General features: G+C 46.5%; 1 protein-coding gene across 8 annotated transcripts in view; it reads left to right on the top strand.

Moving 5' to 3' along the window:
- Window positions 1-23,410, top strand: part of RAI2 (retinoic acid induced 2) — a 301,266-nt gene that overhangs the window by 234,687 nt on the left and 43,169 nt on the right. For 3 of the 8 annotated variants that reach the window (XM_074359296.1, XM_074359295.1, XM_074359294.1), the window contains exon 1: window positions 7,712-7,923. The exons of 1 other annotated variant lie outside the window; for it this stretch is intronic. The gene's annotated coding sequence lies outside the window, so the exon portion shown is untranslated. Of the gene's footprint in view, window positions 1-7,711; window positions 7,924-8,105; window positions 8,514-23,410 lie in introns of those variants that run through there. 4 more of the 8 variants (XM_010954552.3, XM_010954550.3, XM_045516353.2 and 1 more) reach the window with 3 other exon arrangements.

The following is a 23,410-nucleotide window of genomic DNA, read 5'->3' as shown; positions in this document are numbered from 1 at the left end:
TGGGGAAAGCACCTGGGTGTTGACTTGGCAGAGAGGCCACAGATGCAGAGGATGCAGTGAGAACTGCTAGCCATCCTAGCAAGAGAGATTTTACTCTTGCTCTCTTTTCTTCCTTCTATAAAATTGTTCCATTCATAAAATTCAATAATTTGAGAAATTCTCCCAACTGAAGAAAAATGAAATGATTAAAGTTCCTTCTGTATTATACATTGATTTTCCTGTTCAAAAATGAATGACCTTGCAACTCCTTTCACCCTTGAACTTAGGGCAGTGGAAACCTTGTCATTTCTGTTGGAGAGACTTGCCATGCATGAATTGGGCAAACCTAATAGTCCATCCACACACTGAAGTTGCAGGAACATGCAGCGCCTTTTGTGGCACAAACCATTTGTGAGAATGATGGCCACGTTCTCGTTTGTTTATAAGCTGCGTGCTAGCGAGGTCAGATGCTGCGTATCTGTGGGAGAACAATAGATTTGATGGCTGAGGAAGCCCTCGGTAGCTCTTCTTCCAAGAGACAATTGCAGACAGAGAGTCTTGCCCTGACCACAGGGCCAGGCACAGGGGACTGCGGTTTTCCATGATTGGGGATATTTAGGGGCCACCGCTTTTTTTCCCCTTTAACATTAACACTCCTGCCTTGGAGTGTCTCAGTAGTTATTTTTTATGATTGTTTTGGATAATATTCTAATTATCAGTGCTCATTACTCCAGGGCAACTTTGCCGATGTTTCCTTTCTCACTAGGAGCTCAATCTGGCTCATTTGTGAATGGATTTTTAAGAAAGGAAAAGGTGTCTGACACCTGGAAACAGAAGAAGAGTTGGCAGGCGTAGAGAAGTGTGTGTGTGTGTGTGTGTGTGTGTGTGTGTGTGTGTGTGTGTGTGTGTCTGTCTCTGAGCATCATTTTCCCCATTGGAAGGCAGGCTGGTGTGTGGCCATCTCTGAGCTAGCTATCCTTGGTCCTTTATGTGCCAGTATTTTAATCACACTCACGCCATAATTGGCCTTGTTATTCCATCCAGCAAGTTAAGTCACCTCTCCAAAACCGAATCTGGATCTATTTGCCACTTCACCAAAACCCACTGCCTTATTATTTCATGCCCCTGCCTCCACATCTCTTTCCCGGCTATAATTTTTTGTTTCTGGTCCTTTCTTCGTGACGAAATGCACGCTACTCTGGCTTCTCGTCTCATGCAACCTGGCTTCTCACTTGGCTTGTACAGGGCTCTGCATTGATTTGGACAAACCCTGACAGCCTCAGGTGACGGTCACATGGCTCCAACCCCAAACCCACTCTGTCCACATGCTCGCTCCACACAGAAAAGGAAAGCGTGTTTCACGGTTACAAGACTTGTACAAGATGGGAGATATTGACTCTCCTTAGAAATAAGACCAAAGCACAGACGTGAGGGGAGATAATCATGAATTTAACTACTACTTTTTTAAGGTTTATTTTAATTTTTTTTATCGAAATGTAGTTGATTTACAGTGTTTCAGGTGTACAGCAAAGTGATTTAGCTATACATACAGATATATTCTTTTTCAGATTCTCTCCCACTTAGGTTATTGTAAGATATTGAATATAGTTCCCTGTGCTGTATAGTAGGTCTTTGTTGTTTATTTTATATATAGTAATGTGTATCTGTTAACCCCAAACTCCTAATTTATCCCTCCCCCCTTTCCCTTTTGGTAACCATAAGTTCCTTTTCTATGTCTGTGATTTTATTTCTTTTTTGTAAATAAGTACATTTGTATTTTTTTAGGTTCCACATATAAGTGATATCATATGATATTTGTCTTTCTCTGTCTGACTTACTTCACTTAGTATGATGATCTCCAGGCCCATCCATGTTACTGCAAATGGCATTGTTTCATTCCTTTTTAAGACTGAGTAGTATTCCATTATGTATATATACATGTATGTATATAAATATACCACAACTTCTTTTTCCATTCATCTATCAATGGACATTTAGGTTGTTTCCATGTCTTTAACCATCACTTACTGAAGGTCTCCTACATAAAGAGAACTGAAGTAGGTTCTGTGGGAGATGTAATCCATGGGTCCTCCCTTGATGCTGACAGTCAAGTCGGAAAAACAAGACATAAAGGGGATGGCGGCTACTGCCGGTACAAGGGGTCCAGACAGAGAATGTTCTGGCTCAAAGCCCCTCAGAGCAGTGGGAGGGCAGGAGGTAGAAATAAACTCTGCTGACCCTGAATGCAGGAGTCTTAGCCCTTTGTCAGAGGCAGGAGAGTGTCCTCGAGGCACTGCTAGCATGGAAACCGTCACATGCCCAGTGGGCTTCCAAATCCAGCAGAACCATGGACTTCAACCATGTTCTAGTTTAGATCATTTTCTGTACTTGTCTTCAATCAGATTAAAATATCAGTTACTGACCTACTTACCTCCTCCACTTGTTTTTGTTAGATTTCTTGATTATAGAAAGGCCCTTACCCCCTTATCTGGGACTAAAGCAAACAAAACAAAGTGAAATGAAACAAAACAAAACAACCCTATAATCCTGCATGTATGTCTTCAGATGCTTTCAGTTGCAAGCAGTAGAGACCTGATTCAAAGAAACTTAACCTATAAAGAGCAATGTAATAGGAAGCGCAAGTTCAGGTAGCTCCAGAGGTGGTTGGTTTTTCTAGCAGTTCAATAACAGTCTCATAGCTCCAGGTTTTCTCTCTATTTTTGTTGTGCTGCCTTGAGCATCAGTTCCCTCCTAGCACCATAGTGACCATCCTGGTTTGTTGGTAAAACCAGTTTATGCCTTCTGCCCTGAAATAATTAGTAGTAGCAGCCCCTTCCTTCCTCAGTAATGTCCTAGTTTAGAGATCAATTATAGGATCACCTGCGTTGTGTTCTTGCTTCCAGTTTCACATGCAGTTACATTATCTTCACATCCATTGGGAGAGGGAGGGATTCTCTCCTGAAACAGCAAGGACTTACCCATAAAGCCTCCAGCGAATCTCTCCTCTCATCTCTTTGGCCCAAATTATAGCAGGAGGGATGCAATTAGCCTCAGATCACACAGACCCCACCCTAAAGTTAGGATCAAATTGTAAGGTACATGATTTCATAGAAGAATGATGGATACCTGAACAGTATTTGGGTTCTATTAGGAAAGAGGAAAGGCAAATGCAGAAGGGAGCAGCCACAAGCAAACCCTTTATAATGAGCCTGCTTCTTACTCTTGACAATTTGTGAAAATCCTCTGAAGTCAAATGCTTTCCTGATTGAGACTAGACAGAACAACAGCTGAACTATCAGAGACTTCAGTGCCAGGCAGGGACAGTACCTCACTACTCTGTGTGTTGTAGCAGGTAGCTTATTACTGTAAAGTAATAGCTCCTTGGGATATGTTTGTCAGTTGCCCAACTGAAGGACCAACTCATGTATCCTTTGATTCAGTCTTTGCTAAAATTAGCAAAGATTTCACATGAACTCTATTATGCTCTTTGGATAAAATCAGGGTATAATAAAGTTCATGTGAAATCTCCAAATGAAGAATACTGAAGCCCCCATGCTGACTGTATTAGAACTCTCTGTTCTATCAAAATAGTCAAACCCTTTGGGCTCTGGATATTCCTTAGGTCAAATGTCATTGCAGTTGGACTGTCTCTCTGAATGCTCTCCATTCTCTTTCCCTGAGCCTGGATTTGGTTTCAATCCTCTGTGATTTAATTACCCCTTGCTATTCTTTTTAGCATTTATCCCTTTCACTTTGTGATTATGTTTTCAAATGCCTGCCTCATTCAGTTAGTCATCCAGTAAATATTCTTAACCACCAGAATTTTTTGAAATAGTTTCAATTTTAAGTACATTATTCAACTTCAGTAGAATATAGACCCCTTAAGAATTTCTTGCAAGCAATCAACCCTTTCCCCCAGTCATAGTCACACCCATGAGCGTTAAACTGACATCTATGACTTCAGAGCTTCCTGGAACTCCTAGAGAAATCCACAGTAATGCTCGTGCAGATTAGATCAAATCATGTCGGCTCAGCCATCAACTCAAGTCACATATGTCTTCTACAGAGCGCATCAACACCCAGGGCCCAACAACTCTCAAATCTAGGTCTCCAGCTTAGATTTTGAACTCCAGACCTGCTCTTGCAGATGCCTACGGGACTTCTCTATGTGGCTACCCAACAGGTACTTCCAACTCAAGATGTCCTAACCAGAACTCCCTGGAGCAGACACTGACGGTGTGCCACCCTCATCACTTGGATGCTTCCATTTCAGCGTGCTTCACAGACATCCAGCTGCCAGCATCTTCTCCCTGTGCCTGAGAAGGAATCTGCCAATTCTGGGTGGCAGGTTGAAATTGCCAGAAAATCAGCACCCCCTGGGCCCTTAACCAGCTTCCTCACCTCCTGAGTGGCACAACACTCTTTTCATCATGTCCAAGAGTTTGCCTGCGGGATTAAGCTCCAGTTGCCCATGACGGTGATTGGCCTTGATATCATCCCCCATTGGCTGCCATCTCCACTTCCCTACCAGGACTTCCTTCACCTTCACATTTAGGATCTGTTTCTGGGGGAACCTACGGCATTTATCATCTCCAGCCCCAAATCTACTTGTCTTTCTAGGGACATCTATCTCAATGACCACACCCCCACCCAATTCAGAAAGCCAGGCGTCAGTTTCTCCAACTCCTCCTGTTTCCTCCATCAGTAAGTCCTGTTGATTCTATATCCCAAGTACCACAACTCAAGTTCTGACCCTTCATCTCTGCTGGCACTGACTTGACTCAAACTCTGATCATTGCCACAGTCTCTCTCACCTGGTCTCCCAGCTGCCAATCCCATCCCGCTGCAATCAGCCCTTCATGCCCACCGCCAGAGTGGTCATTTCTCAACCCAAATCTTTCCCAGTCACTCCCTTGCTTAAAGTTCTTCGATGCTCCCCACTGACTACAAGAAAAAGCTCCTTCACAGGACAGACCAGGGACCTCAAGGGACTGCTAGCTTCCTCCACCCCTCCTTGCTGCTGTTCTTCCCAGCCCCCACTCAGCTTCACACAATATTTGTAGCCTCCAGATCCTAGCTTTAGTGCCTGATATTATTCCCTTCACTTGGAATGGCTTCCCATTCTTTGAAAAGCTCCCACTCCGCGCTCACTGCCCTGCTCTTAGCACCATCTCTATGCCATCTTTTCTGACTGCCCTGCTCCATGCCACTCCCTACACCTTCCTGTGCGGGGACAGGTCCACTCCTTTGGGGTTCACCTAGCCCATTTTGTAACCCCTCATGTACACATAGTGTCACATTGTATTACTAATAGTTTATTGACTGGCCTGCGAGCTCCTTGGGGTCAGCAAGACATGTTAACCATCTCTCTAACCACAGTCCTTAGTTCAGTGACTGGCATACAGCAGGTGCTTCATAGATGTTTATTGGATAAATGAATGAATCGCCCATCTGGCACGCAGGTGAAAACTAGATTATGAGTAGATGCTGTATTAGAGAAGTAGGATATAGATCAAAGAATCAGATCTGAAATGGGAAATTTCCTGCGTCCTTATTTAAAATCACCAAATACTAGAATTACAGAACTCAAAAATCACCCTGAGCAACCCTGCAAGATTTTTTTGGTTCTTTCCTGCTATTTTGGTTTGTCCTTTCTTTCCTCCTTTTTCCTAGGTAAACCTTTAACTGTATGAATGCAGTACTTCCACATTAATGTCCCATTTCTGTCCCCGAACATCTCCTCCCCTGCCAATCCAGACCCTCCCTTTATGGACTCTTCCCCTTCTCTCTGCAAGGGCAGCCACAGTGAAAATACAGAGGGATACCACTGCACATTTCTCTGGAAATGGGGGCCATGATGCCTGTTTATTATGCGTTAATCTGAATCAATATAGTCTTTCCTGAAAACATAAGCACCTCAAAGGGCAGCAAATATGAATCACAATTGCCAGCGAGGATCAAACATTAACCCAGGGCTGTGATGAGGCCAACAAAAGAAATAGGCTAGTAATTGCCTTCCAGGATATCAGTCCCTACCTTATACACACATACCCCCTCAACACACACAAAACCTTTATGGATCTTTCATCCATGAACTTGCCCAATTATAATTGTCCAGTTGTGTCTTTAGTTATATTCAGGCTAGATCCTGGCAACTGAGACCTCACATACCTGATCCAAGGACTCAGAACAGTTATGAATCTTTAGAGGAAGTCTTTGGCTTCTGACATGACTGAAGACACATTCACAGACATATATTTCCACAGGTATCATTAATGACTTACAGCTGATTTAAAACCCCTAGAGCCTTATTGAAACAAGTAGGAACTGGTACTTTCTGTTGATACTCATTTCTATCAGTTCTTAAACTTGCATTGTATGTCTTTCTTCTCTTATGTTGATTGGGTACTTCTTAATTTAACTTTTTTTTTTTTTTTCAAAAGAGGAAATTCCTTATCAAGGAATGGTACCACCAGAGCTGACTTCTCCCTTAGGGGCAGTAGGCACCATGCCTGAGGCCCAAAATACTTTCAGAGGCTCAGGGAAATGTTTTCATTTCTTTTAAAATCAGAAGAAAACGTGATCTTTTAGGTCAAAGAAAATGTTTTAATATATAATATTAATACATTTGTCTTTACACCAATGCAAACATAAAATGTAATTGTTACTATTTTTTTATGGAGGAAAGAGTCCACAAAGGCAAAGTGTCCATGCAAGGCATAATGTTTCTACCATATTATGTTTGCAACACAACGAAGTTAAAATAGAACCTTTCAAACACAGGTTCCAGTTCCCATACTAATCATAAACTTGCCAGGCTGCACACTCTGTGGGGCCACCCCAGGTTCTGCCTGACGCCACTAATGTGAGTGTTGGGGCTCAAGGAGGTCTGAACACGCAAAGGACAGCAAGAGTCAGACTACTGTCTGCTCAGATTCAAGTAATTTCTGCTCTGCCATTCTCTCTCAAATATCTGCATCCTATTTTGATTACCAGAAAACACTCTTTTCATCTTTAGGGATTAATTAAACCAGTGCAGTTGCTTCCTTTGCTCTCTTAAAACATTTATAGGATTTGGGGATTTTTTAACTTTGTTTTAAAATGAATAATACTACTACAGCTACCTATGATTTATTTACTGGTTAGGGACCATATAGTCATCATCTCTGTCACTTCAGCTTCTTAGCCCAGTGTCTGGCAAACACTAGGTGCTTAATAAATGTTAGATTAACAACTGAATCACCTCTCAGGCAAGTCTGCGGAAATGCGATTATGTCCGTGGACTGATTTTGTCTTTAATAATCTCATACATTGTGAAAAGGGTCTTCGAGCTGTATCCCAACTGGCATTTTAAGGAGGTGGTCCCTGGGCCCTCGCCACCTCTCCCGCCTCCATCCGCCAGCCACTTCCTCCCTCCTGGGCTCTGTTCTCGCTCTTCTCCATCCTGGGGTCTGGAATGGTCCCCAGCCCGCCGGGAGGCATCAGGGTCCGTGCTTGGGCCTCGCTCCCGAGCGTCGCCCCCCGACCCCCGCGCTCCGGCGCCCCTTCTGCCACCCCGCGCCTCCCACAGCCACGCCCTCCCCGTGGGCGAGATCACCTGTCCCTCCTCCGCCGCCGCCTCCTCCGGTACCCTTTCGCCCCCCTCCTGCTCCCCCTCCTCCGCCACCTCCCCCAAGCCCTCCCCTTCCCCGCCTCCTCCCACCCCTCGGTGTATATAGTAAAGGCCGGGCGCCGCACGCAGACACACACTCGTCCGGACACAGGCGCATACACGCTCACGCACGACCGGCAGCGGCGGCGGCGACAGCAGCTCGGTGACAGCGGCGACGGCGGCTCCCACCGCTGCTCACCCCCTTCAGGCTGCCGGCGGCGAGGCCAGACCGGAGAGTTCCCGCACCCGCGACCACCCCGCGGCTTCCTGGAGGCGGCGGCCGCGATTGCAAGGTAGCGGCCGCGGCGCCCCCGTGCGGGCCGGGGTCCCCCCACCGCCCTCCCCGCGCGGACCTGCCACCGGGACGCAGGGGGCGCGCCGGGCTGGGCGCGCCTGGCGGGGCCCGGCGACCGGGGAGGGGCCTGCTCCCGGGGGCAGGACGGCGCCCGGAGGCCGGGGCCAGCGGGGAGGGCCGGGCGGGGGCGGGGACGCGGGCCGAGGCCGCCACCCGCGCGGCGTCCTCGGGCCCCGCTCCTGCTCCCGGCGCCGCGCACTGGCTGGCGGGGCTGGGGCCGGCTGGGGAGACGGCGCCGGCCGGCGGGGCGGGGTCCCCAAAGTGGGGTTTGGGCAGCCACTGGCGCTGGCAACGGGCGCAGAGGGCGGCGCGCGGCGGACTCCGCGCCCGGGCATCGCACCGGGCCGCCTCCGGCTCTGCCGCTCTGCCCCGGCCCGGAAAACCCGGTGCCTTCCAGGCCCTTCGAAAGATGGATTCTGTTGACGTATCTGGCGGCCCTGGCGAGCCGGGTGGAAAGTTGGGTTTTGCCAGATCGCGCTGGGCTCGTCTTTGTGACGCTCGACCAGCCCCGCATCCTCCCGGAGCCGGGTGAGTGAGCGTCGGCGCCTGGAAGCCCTCGTGCCCCCCAATGCCCAGACCCGGGGTGGCCGCACCAGCTTGGGCTTTCTGCCATGTTAGGCACCGAGCAGCCTTCTCGCTGCATTTTTGCGTGCGTTTCAGCGGTGCTTTTTGCTGCGGAGGGAGTTATTGCTTCTCTCCGCGCTGGCTTTTTTCGGGGTTGGGGTTGTGCTCTGTGTGTTTGCTTGTTTGCCGTTTAAAGCCCGACTATTGTTCAGGATAAGCTCCGCCTGGGTGGAGAAATGGCATCCCACCACAGTTGCCGGCGAAGGGTAGAAATGTTGCCAACAGCTGCTGCTTTGTGTTTCCCTATCAGAAGTCCCCGGAGTAGGTTTGGGGCACGACGGATAGATGGAGAGAGGGATGGGGCACGGAAGAAGAAGGTGGCTGTGGAGAAGCGAATCATCACCCACCCCATGGCACGAAGTCAGCCTCCCTTTCTGCCTGCCAAACTTTTATGAATATTCCTTTTGTGGCGGGGTGAAGCTTAATGAATTCAGCCCAGTTTTCAAGGGAAAAGCAACCCGGCTTTAACAATGGTTTGAGAACTTAATCAATGAGAAAAGCAGGAGGAGGGGGAGGAGGCGCTGATACCGTATCGGGGATGTGGCTGCTGCTTGCAGAGTCAGGTATGGGAGAGGTGGGCAGGGCAAGGCGCAGCGCCGGGGTGACCGCGTTCCCGGAACTGTCAGTAGCTCTTACCGGTACCCGCTGGAGCCACCACAGTCGTGCCCCCACCTCACGGTCTGGCTAGAACTCGGTGACGGGGCTTGAGGGGCGGCTCGCGGCAGTGCGCGGGGCCGGCCCCCCTCATCTGGCGTTTTTAAGGATGTGTAACTATTTTGCTGAGGATAAGTGACATCAACAGAATGATATTCCGCAGAGCCCGGGTGTGCAGCGATGATAAATAGATACGGCCAAACAAAGTTTTGATAACCGCGGATTCTCATGGCTCGCTCTGTTTCATTTGGGTCTTTGTTTTTGTTGGTTTAGCCTTATCGCTCATCCTCTGGTGTGATCCCTTTATTTAGCTGATTCTTAGAAGCTTCTCTTTAGAACGGAGAGAAAAGCAGCCAGCAGGGAGAAAACAATTCTTAGCCTTGCATGCATCGGGCAAGGTTTTATGTGCTTTTCCCGGGGAATATTTCCCACCGTTTTCTAGATAAATCTCTTCCTCCTTTTCAATCATCAGAATCGTTTGTTTATTGACCAAGAGACTTCTGATAACTTTGCAAATGTGTTGTGATGTGCCTTTGTTATAGTTGAGGGGTGGCAGCGTGGGAGGAGAACAGTGGAGAGGTTAGTGGGTGGGAGCCGCTTACTAGAGCAGCCTTATGCCCCCACACACTGTTTTGTCGTTGGCGTTTTCTTCCTAAAGGGAAATATGGGAGCTCTGCCACTGTTGGAAGCTGGAGCGGCTGGAAGACTGGAAGCCCGGTGGCATCCCGGTTTCTCTGCCTCTTAGAAGCCCAGAAAAGCCACCTACCCACCCACCCCCTACACACAATATCCTATGAATGGGCACGTCTGTCTCATCCTGACAGATGCCCACTAGAGGCATCTACAAGGTGACTGGGCACTGGGAGCCAAGACAGACTGGCACTTGGGGTACTGGCTGCTCTGGCACCAGCCCATAGGATTGGTCAGCCACCCAGGGGGGTCCTTTATCATGCAAAGAAGCCCCAGACCTCCAGAGGTGAGATTTGGCCCAGGAAAACCTGCCCATTTCAGGGACAAATGAGAAAACAGCTTTCCGGGTGATGCCAGTTGCCAACGTGAGAACTTGGTTGGTGGGCATTAGGGCTATAACTGTAAAACAAGTGAAAAGTCTTGTAGCCAGAAAACAGAGCCACCAACACAGGGCACCTGAAATGCAAAAAAAAAAAAAAAAGAGAGAGAAAAAGAAAAGGCTGGGAGGTGTGTGACAAGGTGTTGCTGGGAGTGCTATAGCATCAGGAAACCAATATGGCTCTAGCTGTAATGACCCAAAAACTAGATAGGACTGGTCTCCCCAAAACTCAGAATGGAGGTATTTTTTATGTAGAGATACCCATACACACTGTGCTCTGAATCTACAATAGGAAAATAGCAAATGTCTGTTTTCTGACTACTTCTGTAACCTTAGATTTAGGGGAGGAGGGTGGTGGAGGAGAGTAAGTCCAGAAGGAAATTAACATTTGTTGTTGCCCTCTGTCTGCCAGACACTTCACATGTGGGAAACCATGATGTGACAGAGGCATTATTTTACAGATAAGGAATTTGAGGCTCAGAGAAATTTCCAATCACGTGTCTGATTCCACACTTCAGTGGTTACAACTTAAAGAGGCAACATGATCCTCCCCCAAGTCTCTTACTTATTTCTCCCAAAGACCAGAGTCTTAGCCCCTACCCATTCATAAAATATGGTACATGACTGGGGGTGGGGGCACCAGTGAAGCAGTCCAGCCATCAGGGTACATGCTTATGTGCCAAGTAGATAGACCCCAAATAGTCCCTAACTATTTCACATGGGAAGACTGTGCCTTTTCATCTTGGAATCCCCAACATCCGACTGTTGCTTAATAAATGAGAGTTGAATGACTAAATGATGGAGCTGATGGAGCTGATGGAGTGAATGGTGGTGAAAGGGAGCTGTAAGTCATTGTCAAGGGAGAAATCCAGAGATTTGTGTTTGGTTGGGGACTCGGAGCTCCTGGTGTCGTGCTCCAGTTCTAGCCCTGGGAAGTTCCCAGCTGACAAGCCCACGAGAAATGGGCAAAGCATTCCATCTTGTACATGAGGAAACTGAGGCTGAGACAGATTAAGTAATTTGCCTGAGGCCTATGGTGGAGCCAAAGGTTGGGTAAGGTATTTCTGACTCTTAAACATCTCAAATAAATAAACTCTCAATAAAAATGAGGTGGGGTCTTGCTATGCAAATACACCATCAAAGCAAGTCCTTTAGCCCCCTTCCAACTAGATGTAGCCTTTAACACCCTAGAAATTCTGGTGCCACTGAGAGAGCTAGGATTTGAAGCCATATATGAGATGTTTCCGACTCTGCTGCCTCCCTGATCAGAATACAAGGGGAACTTCAGAGAATGAGGCTCTCAAGTAGGGGAAAATATGGCTAATTGCACTCTCCCCTGCATAAAAGCCTGTGTGGGATTCTGAATTAAGCTTGATTTGGGCATCAGGGTGACATCCTTGCTGTAGAGTTGGCAGCGCTTGTCTTTGGAGAATGCTTCTGATTACCACTTCTCCCTCCCACCTGACCGTCTGCCCAGATGCCCGTCGTCTCATTCTTTCCAGACTCAAGGTGTCTCCTTTGTGGCTCACAATTTCTGATGAGTCTCTCAAGTCTACTGCTCGGTGTTCTGATGACAGCTGCTGAGGAGGTGATTTGGGGGACCACATTAGTACTTCTAGATTTCGCTCATGACCCTCCTTTTCTCTCCAGCCGAGATCACACACAAGAACACACATGCACATACAGATGCAGGCGCAGGTAATTTGATCATATTTCTGTGTCTGCTTCACCAAATTAGATTGCAAGCCCAGAATTGTTATTGAAAGAACATACGTGACTTTGGTGATCTTCTGTTCCAGCCCCTGCCTTCAGCAGATCGGAAGAGCTAAGATACAGGCTGCTCAAGCAGCAGATGCCTTAAATAATGATGATACTCGCTGGCCTTCCCGCTGCTGCAGGGGCAGCCCCCCACAGTGTCGGCACAGGCAGCCCCCCACAGTGTGAGCATGGGCCCTGGGCCTCTCGCAAGAGCCCATTTTTATCTCCACTTAGAGGTCAGGCTGGGCTTCTAGAACATCCCAGCCCTTGCCGTTCCCACTGGTGCTCTCATTCTTATAGTCCATCCTGCTCTCAACTGTCAGTCTGTTTCCCACAGCCTTTTTGGTCTTTCAGCCCAGCACTGTCTAATAGAACTTTTTATGATGATGGAAATATTCTATATATGCACTGTCTGTCTGGTATAGTAGCCTCTAGTCACATGTGGCTTTTGAGCATTTGAAAGGTGGCTAGTCCAAAGTAGGATGTGCTGCGAGAATAACATATGCGCAGGATTTCTAAGACTTAGTACCAAAAAAGAATGCAAAATAGCTCATTAATAACTTGTATATTGATTACATGGTAAAATGATAATATTTTGCATATATTGGTTAAATAAGCTAGAGTATTAAAATTAATGTCATCTGTTCCTTTTAATCTTTTTAATGTGCCTACTAGAAACTTTAAAATTATATATATGTATTTCTCTTAGGCAGTCTTTGCTCCACCAGCCTGTGCCTTCATCCTTGTAGCACTTCCAGAAGTTTCGGGGGGCATAAATGCCCTGTGTCTCTGTGGCAGATGGGAGGCATGGTGCTGACTCAGGAGCTACAATGGCCTGGCATCAGGCAACTTTGATTTTCAGTGGTGAAGGTGCTATTTTGGGGAGTCCCCATCAAGCCTACCCATGAGCACGTTTGCTCAGTCACCTTCTGTGAGATATGCAGGTTCCAGAAACTTAATGGAGATGAGAGAGCAAGGCGTGGGTGGGGGTGGGGGTGGGGGCGGGCGGGCGGGACTGGCTTTCCTCTCCTCCATCCCAGCCTACCCCAGGCTGGTGTCCTTGTCCATTGGAGAGCCGTCTCCCGCCTGAGCAGCTGATTTCCTTGACACCTGCTCTAATAATATCCTTCCCGGGTATGTGTGTTTAGAGAATAGTGTTCCAAGCAGACACCCTAATGCTGAGAGTGGGTTATTTGGGGCCAGGGCCAGTCTTAAAGAAGAGAAAGGAAAAGGGGGGATGCACATAGTCATTTCCTGACAGCTTGATGAAAACAAGAGCAAGGGAATAAATACAGCTTTTGCAAGAGAGACAGAGTAAATGCAAGGAAGCCCAATTTCACAGGCCCGCGGTGCCACAGATGAGGAACCCTGAGCAAGAGACAATTCAGGAGTGGGACGGGGAAGGCTGGCAGTGGGCACTGTGGTCATCCTGGTCCCTTCCCTGGGCCCTGGGCATGGCCCAGGAAATGAAAAGAGCTGCAAGAATGAACTTGGGGCTGTGGTGATTTATAGGTCAGGCGCCTGTGGCTCTGGCTCCTGAGGGGGCTGCCCCCACAGGGACCCTTGGCTGACCTCCTTGAGCTCCTCGGAAGGAGCTGGTTTTGTTTCCCATGGCAGAAGCAGACTGTTTACTGGAGCACAGGAAGAATCCGACATTCTGGCGAAAAATAATTCATTAACAGCCAGGGTATTACCAGTTCCCTGGAAAAGCTCCTCCAGCTGCACGGTAGCAACTGTTCTTTCTCAGCAGCAGAAGTGGGCCTCGCTGGCAGCCAAGATAGGGTGTGTTTGGGCATTTTTGTCGTCATTGTTATTTTTGCCTTTGTGTGTATGCCCGCTTTTGCCTCATGATTCGGAGAAAGGAATGGTGGCCCGAAAGGATGGAAATGGTATAGATGTCGGCCATCCTTTCCTCCATGGTTTTAGCTGGGAAGCTCTAGGCCAACTCTGGGAACATGCATTTTTCCTGACCGAAGCCCATCCCCATGCTGAGGGCACAGCACAGCCCCACAGGATGTTCTCGAACTAAAGGAATTTTAGAAAATCTCAGCACCTGCTCATAAGACTTTATGGAAACAGTTGGCTGAAGGACTCCCACCCCCACCTCCCTGCATACACACATACACTCCCCAGGCAGAACATGCTATCTTGGTTGTGTGGAATTCTTTGCTTACTATTAATTGGCACAGTGGGGCCGAAGTATGTGATTCATCATCCTAGTTTTGAGGGTATTTGGAAAGCCGGGCAGGCATAACCAAGAGAATGGGCTGCATGTTTTGCTGTCTCAAGAATGGTTGAATCTACAGTAAATAAAATGGAGTGATTCAGGAAGCTTTTTATGCTCTGCAAAACTGCTTAAAAAAAGAATTTTTGTCTGCTTGTTTGTTTTTTAATGCCGTATGCTCAGAAATGTGTACCCAGCTAGCGAGAAATGGGAAAGAATGGCATCTCCTTGGTTTAGTTTTTTAAAAACTCTGTAATTGCAGATTAAATAAGATGGAACATATTGATTTTGGTTTTGTATGGAACATAACTAGATAATCATTTTATTTTATGAGATATTAATTTCCATCCATTTAGACTGATGAAATATGCATTTTAAATGCACCCTGCCTAGCCCCACCATCATCACAGTATTTCTTTAATGTTCCTAGATTCAGCTTGAGAACCTGTTTCATTTATTTGGAAAGGAGTAAATATGCCCTTAGTAAACATATATGTAAGCCAACCTTAGATTTCAAAGAAAATGGGATTCTCTCCTTTGATGATTGCCTAGATATGAATATTAAAGGCCAAGTGTATTTGCCTTTATCTAGAGCACAGTTTCTCCATCTCGGCCCTGTTGACATTTTAGGCCAGGTCTTTCTTTGCCGTGGATCTGCCCTGTGTAATTTAGGATGTTGAGCAGCGTCCCTGGCCTCTACCTACTAGACGCTAGAAGTGTCACCCCCTCAGCCCTAGGTGTGATAGCCAAAAATGTCTCCAGACCTTGCCAAATGTCCCGTCTGGGGCAAAATGGTCCCTGGCTGAGAACCACTGGCCTAGACCAAGATTTAATAAGCAATTTGTGGCTTTTGGAAAATTCAGTTTGATAATAAAAGATACAACAATTTCTCCCTCTGACTTATATATTATACAAGTCATGGGGGTGATTAATAAACATTTGGAAGTGGGTCGTGTGCCTGATTTAATTCTAAGGTGGGTGGAAGGGTCTATAAGATTGTATAGGTACGGATATTTTTAAAGGAAGGCGATTGAATCAGTCCTAGGTAACTGGGGGGCACACTGTAATAACTAATGGCTTCTCTTTCATGCAGAGAACAGGTCTATTCCTCCTTAATTTCTTTTGCAAATGCACTTGATTCCAGGCATGCCTTCAAAGCCACCAGGCATCTTCTTCCACCCGCACCCCCTCCCCACTATCATTTCTCCTGTAGCATCTTAAGCCTGAGCCAATTAATTTAGCCCTTTAGTGTACTTGGGAGAGCTCTGCTCATAACACTGTAATAGACTCATTTCAGATCGTGGCAGCCCTTTACCCACCACTAATTTCTGGGTTTTCCAGTACTGTTGAGAGAGAAAGTCAATGGTGGGGAGATGGAGCATTTTTCAAAATTATTGGACATTCAAATTCCATGGGCTCCACACTCCTCCCAGTTTTCCCCCCTCTTACACACATTTGTTTCTTTGCAGCAGTTCTGCCTGGGAAAGAGAGCGGCAGCAGGGCTCCTTCAGCCAGCTCAGTCCTGGTAATGCCTGCAGTCAGCAGCAACAGCTGGAGTGCTGCAGCTGGACGAGCCCTCGGCCATCTTCTTCCTGGTGGTCCCTAGAAAGGCTAGAAGCAGGGGAGTGAGTCATGCCTTCACCGGGAAGGTGTCATGGGGGTAAGCCATTCCCTGCCCATCCGTGAAAATGGGATGGGCGCTTGCAGGACAGAGAGAGAAGAGAGAAGAGGATTGCTCATTACACTGGATGGTGTCCCGGAGCCAGCCCTGCCTTGACAGTCTTTGGAGTGGGATGGGCGTTTGGGGGTGCTCAGGCGTATGGCCAGGTGCCCAATGCAGACATCAGTGGGAGCATTTCATTTTGCAGCCATCCAAAGCAGGCTGACCTTTTCCAAAGAGTATCTGAAGGAATTCCGAGCGTCTGTATAGAGGGATTCCTTTGCAGGCTTGGCCAGTGAGGAAAGATAGAAAGGTGAGCAGGTAGGGGTTTGCCAGGCCAGCAAGAGACCTTCATGGGTGAGTTCTAGCCTCCCTTGAAGAGCAGTTTGACTCTTCCTTGTTGGCATGAAGGAAGAGACAGTGAGCTGGCAGACATCCACCGCGTACTGGGTCCAGGCAGATAAGTAATTGTTTTGCAGCATATGATACTTGGTCATTCTAAGTTGCCTGTCCCTCGCAGGCCAGGATTTGGGTGATGGCTGTAACACTGGGAGAGAAAACAGGATCATAAATCTGGGCTTTGGAGGCCAGTTTTGTGGTGCAGAGGCCACTGGGGCCACTGCTGTGTGCTGCAGAAGCCAACAGACAGGTCCAAGCGGTATGTTGTTCCTCAAAATAATGGCAATGGAAATGGCTGTGAAAAACATTTAGGCCCTTGTCATAAAAATGCAAACAGTCTTCCTGCTATAGGGAAAAGCTAAATAAACTCTATTGCAGCTGTATTAAGTAGAAACAGATTTGAAAATCGGGTGTTTTTTTTCCTGAGACACTTATTTATAGCAGGTTGGGCAAAGGCTGCCACTATCTTTCGCGACTCCGGAAGAGTGTTTTCCAGATGGTCCTTGCTGTTTTTCTCTTTATTAAGCTTAGCTGAACACGGCCACGCTTGGAAAGATTCATTGAAAATGGTGTTATTTTTTTCAGATTACAATGGCCATTGATTGGCTAACAAATCACTGGATGGGAATGGATTGAGCTTGTGCAGATAGAATTTCCTTTTGCATTTAAAAATAAGAAAAATGTCAAGGAAGACTAAAGGTAGGGGAGCTATTTCGACTATATACATCAGAGCTTTGGAAACCATTCAGGGCTGGATTTTCTATTAATTTACACTTGCATTTTTTTTTTCTAAAACAATGCCCTCCTCTTTGCAAAAACTCTACAACGTTACTGTTTCCTTTCCAACATCTAAACAATGTCCAGATACATTTTGGATTGAGCAATTAGCTCTGGCTGCAATTTCCTTTTAAGAAAAAAAAATTCACTAACCCTCTGGACTAAATATGAAATTATTGAATATGAAACTATCAATATGAGACCATTTGTCCCAGGATCCTTGGTGGCTTATCACTTGCATTTTAAGAAGGCAAGAAGACATTGAAGCTGCCTGGTCCTTCTGTATTGGACACACCTAGGCCAGAAACCTCAAGCTTTGTTTTTGCTCTTAGCAACTGGGCAGGTGGATTTGGGGTCATCAAGGCTGATTCTTACAGCCCAAACCACACTGGGAACCGTTTTGGAAAGTCACATAAACCAGTGATCCCCACAGACCAGGCTTGAGAACCACCTCCTGCATGGGACAAAATTTCTACCCATTCATAGTGAAATGGAAGAAGAGTGAAAATGTAGTGAGTTTTTCTGTTAAAGCTAAACCTTTTCCTTTTTATAAAACTTCCCTTTATTCTAGAATGGCCTTTCCCACTTTTCTTAGTGTTAAAAAGTCTCATTTGTGAATGATGGCATTTGTAGTTTAACATCTTTTTTTTGATGTAGTCAGAAATTGTCCAACTCATGTTGGATCCACCTCTTTTTTTTTTTTAATGTTACTCATCCAGAACATTAAAAAGTCTGTGATTCACCCAGGAGGCCTGACTAGATCAGGAAAGGGAGCCTTTGTTATGATTTCTAAGCCCAGAAAAGCAACCTGAGTGAAGGTCCTGCTCCCAGTCCCTTACCTGACTCTTCTGACCCACCACCCACAGAGCTGACTTTGTCCAAAGCCTATGAGAAGAATGGAATTGCTTCTCCAGAGGAGTTTGAAGGGGAAACTGGCCTCTTGGACATGATACCTAAGGATCCAGCCTCAGTGCTAGGAGCCTGGACCCTTTATCCCTTGCTCCCAATGTCACCTCTGCTGCCAGTTCACATAGGTTCGACCCCCATCCTCCTCTCCTCAGCCTTACCCACCACTTCCATGAGCACAGGCCTCAGCACAGCTCACTGGGTGTATCCTCAGTCTCCCCACTGCTCTGCCCCACTCCTGTCCTTGCTTCCTCAGCTGTTGTTCCTCTTGCTAAAGCACCCCTCTTAATTTCATCATTCTAGCTCAAGAACATTCAGTGACTCCCTATTTCCTAATTAGATAAAACTCCCATGCGAATCCCTATTCCCATTTTCCCAGACCATTCTCCCCTTCATGACTGCTCTTCAGTAGAGAGGAGGTCTCCAGATTATACTCTTGGCTGTGTTTTGTTTTTTTTTTTTATCGAAGTATAGTTGATTTACAATGTTGTGTTGGTTTTGGGTGTACAGCAAAATATATATTCATTTTCAAATTCTTTTCCATTATAGGTTATTATAAGATATTAAATATAGTTCTCTGTGCTATGCAGTATGACTTTGTTGTGTATCTGTGTTATATATAATAGTGTATATCTGTTAATTCTAAACTCCTAATTTATCCCTTCCCCACCTTTCCCCTTTGGTAACCATAAGTTTCTTTTCTACTCTGTGAGTCTATTTCTGTTTTGTAAATTAGTTTACTTGTATAATTTTTTTAGATTTCACATATAAGTGATATCATATAATATTTGTCTTTCTCAGTCTGACTAACTTCACTTAGTATGATAATCTCTAGGTCCATCTGTGTTGCTGCAGATGGTATTAGTTCATTCTTTTTTATGGCTGAGTAGTATTCCATATTGTGTGTGTGTGTGTGTGTGTGTGTGTGTGTGTGTGTACACACCACATCTTCTTTATCCATTCATCTGTTGATGGACCCTTAGGTTGCTTCCATGTCTTGGCTGTTGTAAACAGTGCCACCATGAACATTGGGGTACATGTATCTTTTTGGAGTTTTCTCTGTATATATGCCCAGGAGTGGGATTGCTGGGTCATATGGTAACTCTACTCTATTTTTAGTTTTTTTAAGGAACTTCCATAGTGTTCTTCATAGTGGCTGCACAGCTTACATCCCCTGTACATTTTTTTGATGATGTCTCGGCTGTGTTTTGTTTGCTTTCTTTATGGGGTGAGGTTTACAAGAAGGTTACAAGATCTCTTGGGCATCTTTCTAGATGAAGAACACTGAAGCCTTGAGTCTAATGTAATGGGCCTCCCCAGGATTGTGGCATTAGTGGTTAAAAAAAAAAGAAGGAAGAAGGCTCACACAAAATGATACTCTCTGTCTTCAAGAATTGTAGCCTTACTACAAGTCTCCTATACACTGCTTCTGGATTAGAATGCTCCATTTCTGACCTGCCAGCAAATGGGTATTACTTCAGGATGGCACTGCTGGCTTGTCCTGCTGAGAACAGAACCACTCACACAAGCTTCAAAATTTGCAACTGAAATGTAGTGAAAGGAGTCCATCTTAGCCAATGCAGACTGTCCACTCCATTAGAAAATGTCTCCAAAGGCTGCTTATAAAATCATAACAGCAACAATATGACCTGTCATTTATCAAGCTCGTGCTATAGGCTGGGCAGTTATACTAGGTGATTTACAGCTATTATTTTAGTTCCCACTCCATAACAACCATCTGAGGTGGGTGGGTATTTTGAGCTTCATTTCAAAAAGGAGAAATCAGGGGCCCAGAGAGGGTTAGTAACTTACACAAGGTCACACAGCTCGTAGAAGGTGGAACTGGGATTGTCCACAACCTGGTTCAATAGAACTTTCTGCAATGATGGAAATGTCCTACACTGTCCAATATGGTAGCCACTAGCTGTAAGTTGCTGTTGAGCACTAGAAATGTGACTGGAGTGGCTGAGGCCTGACTTTGAAATTTTTTTCTTAACCATTTTTAAGTGTGCAGTTCAGTGGTATTAGATACATTCATATTATAGTGCAACTGTCACCACCATCCATCTCCAGAACCCTTTTCATCTTGCAAACCGAATCTCTGTCCTCATTTAACACTAACTCCCCATTCACTCTCCTTCCCTCAGCCCCTGGAAACCACCCTTCTACTTTCTTTTCTCTTTCTTTCTTTTTTAATTTCCCTTCTTCCCCGCAATCCCAGCCTCTGGTAACCACCATTCTACTCTGTTACTGTGAATGTGGCTTTTTTTTTTTTTTTTAATATTCTACGTTTAAGTGAGATCATGCAAGATTTGTCTTTCAATTTAAAATTTTAGAAGTAAATTGCCACTTGCGGCTAGTGGCTACCATATTGGACAGCACAGCTCTAGAAAGTGCTTGTTTCCCTGTGCCATTCTGCCCCTCTGCTCTTGCTTGATACGCACCTCTCCTGTAATGCCCACCAGCTTTGAGTCTCTGCCTCCCTCCCAGCCCAGCGCAGCTCCTCCCTCTCTCGAAGGCCTGTAGACCTGTGGTTCTCAAGCTTTAGCTTGCATTAGAATCACCTGGAGGGCTTGTTAAACAACAGATTCCTGGCACCCACCCCCAGTGACAGCCCAAGATTTTGGAGTGGGGCCCAAGATTTTGCATTTCTGACGCGTTCCCAGGTGCTGTGGTGCTGCTGGTGCTAGGATCTTTGGTTGAACATTATCTATCTGGGCGTAAGGACTAATTCCTGCATCTTAAAGTGGTGTGGCCTGGGGTTTAGCTGCTACCTCCTGGTGTGCAGGGAGCTGTGGTTGCTGGCTCATGTCAATTGGGAGAAGCCGCCATCCTGCTGCTGACCTGGAGACCTGGCCCTCTCTCAGTCCCAATTTTACTTGGGCCACTTTTAAGTTGGGTCACTCCCTTGGCAATTGTTCTGGAATGTATTCATTTTAATTTAGGCTTCCTTGGGAAGGGCTGGGAAGCCACGCTGGGTGAAGGAAGAGGCACAATCTCTAGGAATTGCCTAACCACCCTGGTGATGTACGGCAAGCCTGGACAGAGAGGCCCATTTATTGTCCGATCTGCTATTCTCTGCAATTAAATGGTGGCAGAAAACTTAACTAGGAAAGAAAAAAAAAGTGAAGCAGATGAAGCAGACAGATAAGGGTCCCCCTATCCTTGTATCTTCACCCTAATTAAAGTCTGTCCATTTTGGAGGGCAAAGGTCAGGTGCCCTGGGGCAGGATTGGAGGGTGTGAGTGGCCAGGGGGCCAGGAGAGGTTCCTGAAAAGGGGACTGTCATGTTGGCCACCTTGACTCTTGATGTAGCTTTCATCAGTGCTAAGAATGCTGTTCTTGTTAAAGAAAAAAAAATACACGTGTAAAGAAGTAGCTGAGGTTACTTGTGAAAGTAACAGGCTATTTTTCTTATAACTATTTGTAAAATAAAGGAATAATGTAGAATCATTTTTTTCCTAAGTGTGCACAGATCTGTGTTTTCTCCCACAGAACCTATGACTTTTTCTTTCCTTTCTGTTTCTCCGTCTTTGTTTTGTTTTGTTTTTTGACAGCAGGAATCATATGTCTTTTGTGTGGCTTGGTCTCAAACCAGCATTCATCCTCTTGAGCCAGGCAGCACTTCCTAAAGTTCATTTTAATCACCATTATAACAACCCAACCCTCTGTGGCTCCTGGCAGTGTGCTCTGAGGTATTTAGATGCTGATAACATGTTTAATTAAAAAATTATAACCACACAAATATCTCCCAGTTTGTTTCCAAAAACAAGTCTTCAGAGGCATGGACTGAAGGCCTCATTATTATAGGGATCTGTCCGCATTAATCAGTGGTGCAACATCAAGTTCTTGTGCTTTGAGTACTTCCATCTTTCCACTTAGCTCTGTGCCATCTACCCATGAGTGAGCTCGGCAAATCTGAGCACACCAGTGGGACCCCAGCCCAAGTCCCTCTTGTATTTATCACCACTGCTCATCAGGGGATGAGACCCACCTTCCTCTAGTCAATGGGCCCCACTCTCAACTCTATCTTGGATATTTAGGACACAAAGCTCTTCATCCCCCATCTGTATGGGATGCTTCTTCCCTTTCTTCACATCTTTTGCCTGCCCCCTCTCTCTGTGATGGCCGATGCCAGATGCCCCATTCCTTTTCCCACTTTTGTGGGTGGGGTGAAGAACTCCAGGTTCTGCAAGTCCGTAATGGAGCTGAAGCACTTGGCCAGGAATTTAATTTACATGGTCTCACTTAAACAGCACAGTAAAATTTAGAAACAGCAATTTTCATTTGCAGATGAGGAAATTGAGGTGGCAAAGGGACAACGAGCAGGAAAGGTGAGCGGGGCCCAGATCCTAGTGGGTCTTGTAAGCCTTGATTAAGTGCTTGGACTTTATCCTGAGCAGTTTCCCAGAAGTCAGTGGCATTATCTAGTTTATGTGTTTGGTTTTTCTCCCTAGTGGAGTATGAACTGGGGCAGGCGAAAAGGAAGACCAACAAGGCTCCATTGCTGTAATCCAGAGTGACCTATGACCTTGACCTTGAGCTGAAGCAGCATAGTGGTGGTGGATGGGGAAGCAAGTAGCTGGATTGTAGAAGTGTTTAGGAGGCCAACTCTGTGGGACTTGGTAGTGGCTGGTAGACTGAGTAAATTGTGACAACACACTGGTTTCCATCGTTTAGGACCCTTGATGCACCATGAAACTGAAGGAGGGGAGAGTTGGGTACCTGGGCCCACCTTCCCTTTGCAGCCAGGGGTGGAGCAGCCCGGAGCTAGGCGAGTGGTCAGAAAACCTTGGCACTGGCCCATATAATCATCTGAGCCACCAGTTCTGAAGGGAGTGTGATGAAAGCAATGAAGGAACCAGAAAATGGGGGGGGAAAAGGAAATCTGACAGACATAGTCAACAGCCAGGAGCACCTTCAGTCAGCAGCTTTAAATACACTTTCCAAATTCATATACTTTAAATAGGTCAGAATTGGTAAGCAGTGGCGGACAGGAGTAATCCTGCTGGTTCAGACTTTGGCTGGGCCCAGCTGGTGGAGAGGAGTTTGGCTTGGCCTGCCACCTAGGTGACCAACTCTTCTGGTTGGCCTGGGATTGAGGGGGTTCCTGGGACACGGGACTTTCAGTTTTAAAACCTGGCAGTCCTGGGCAAACTGGAACAAGTTGGTCTCCCCACCTGCCAGGGGAAGAGTTGCAACATGGACAGCTGGGCTGGTCAGGGCCAAAGCAGTGGGGACTTGGTTCAGCGTGGGGACTTGGTATAGGGAGGCCACCACAGAGTGGACAGGGAGCTTGGGAATGGAAAAGGCAAGAACATATCCCGAGCTCCATCAGATAGCTTCTCTGGGTC

The sequence above is a fragment of the Camelus bactrianus genome, chromosome X (assembly GCF_048773025.1).
Source record: "Camelus bactrianus isolate YW-2024 breed Bactrian camel chromosome X, ASM4877302v1, whole genome shotgun sequence".
Taxonomy (NCBI): domain Eukaryota; kingdom Metazoa; phylum Chordata; class Mammalia; order Artiodactyla; family Camelidae; genus Camelus; species Camelus bactrianus.
This window is presented reverse-complemented; position numbering and strand designations above follow the sequence as displayed.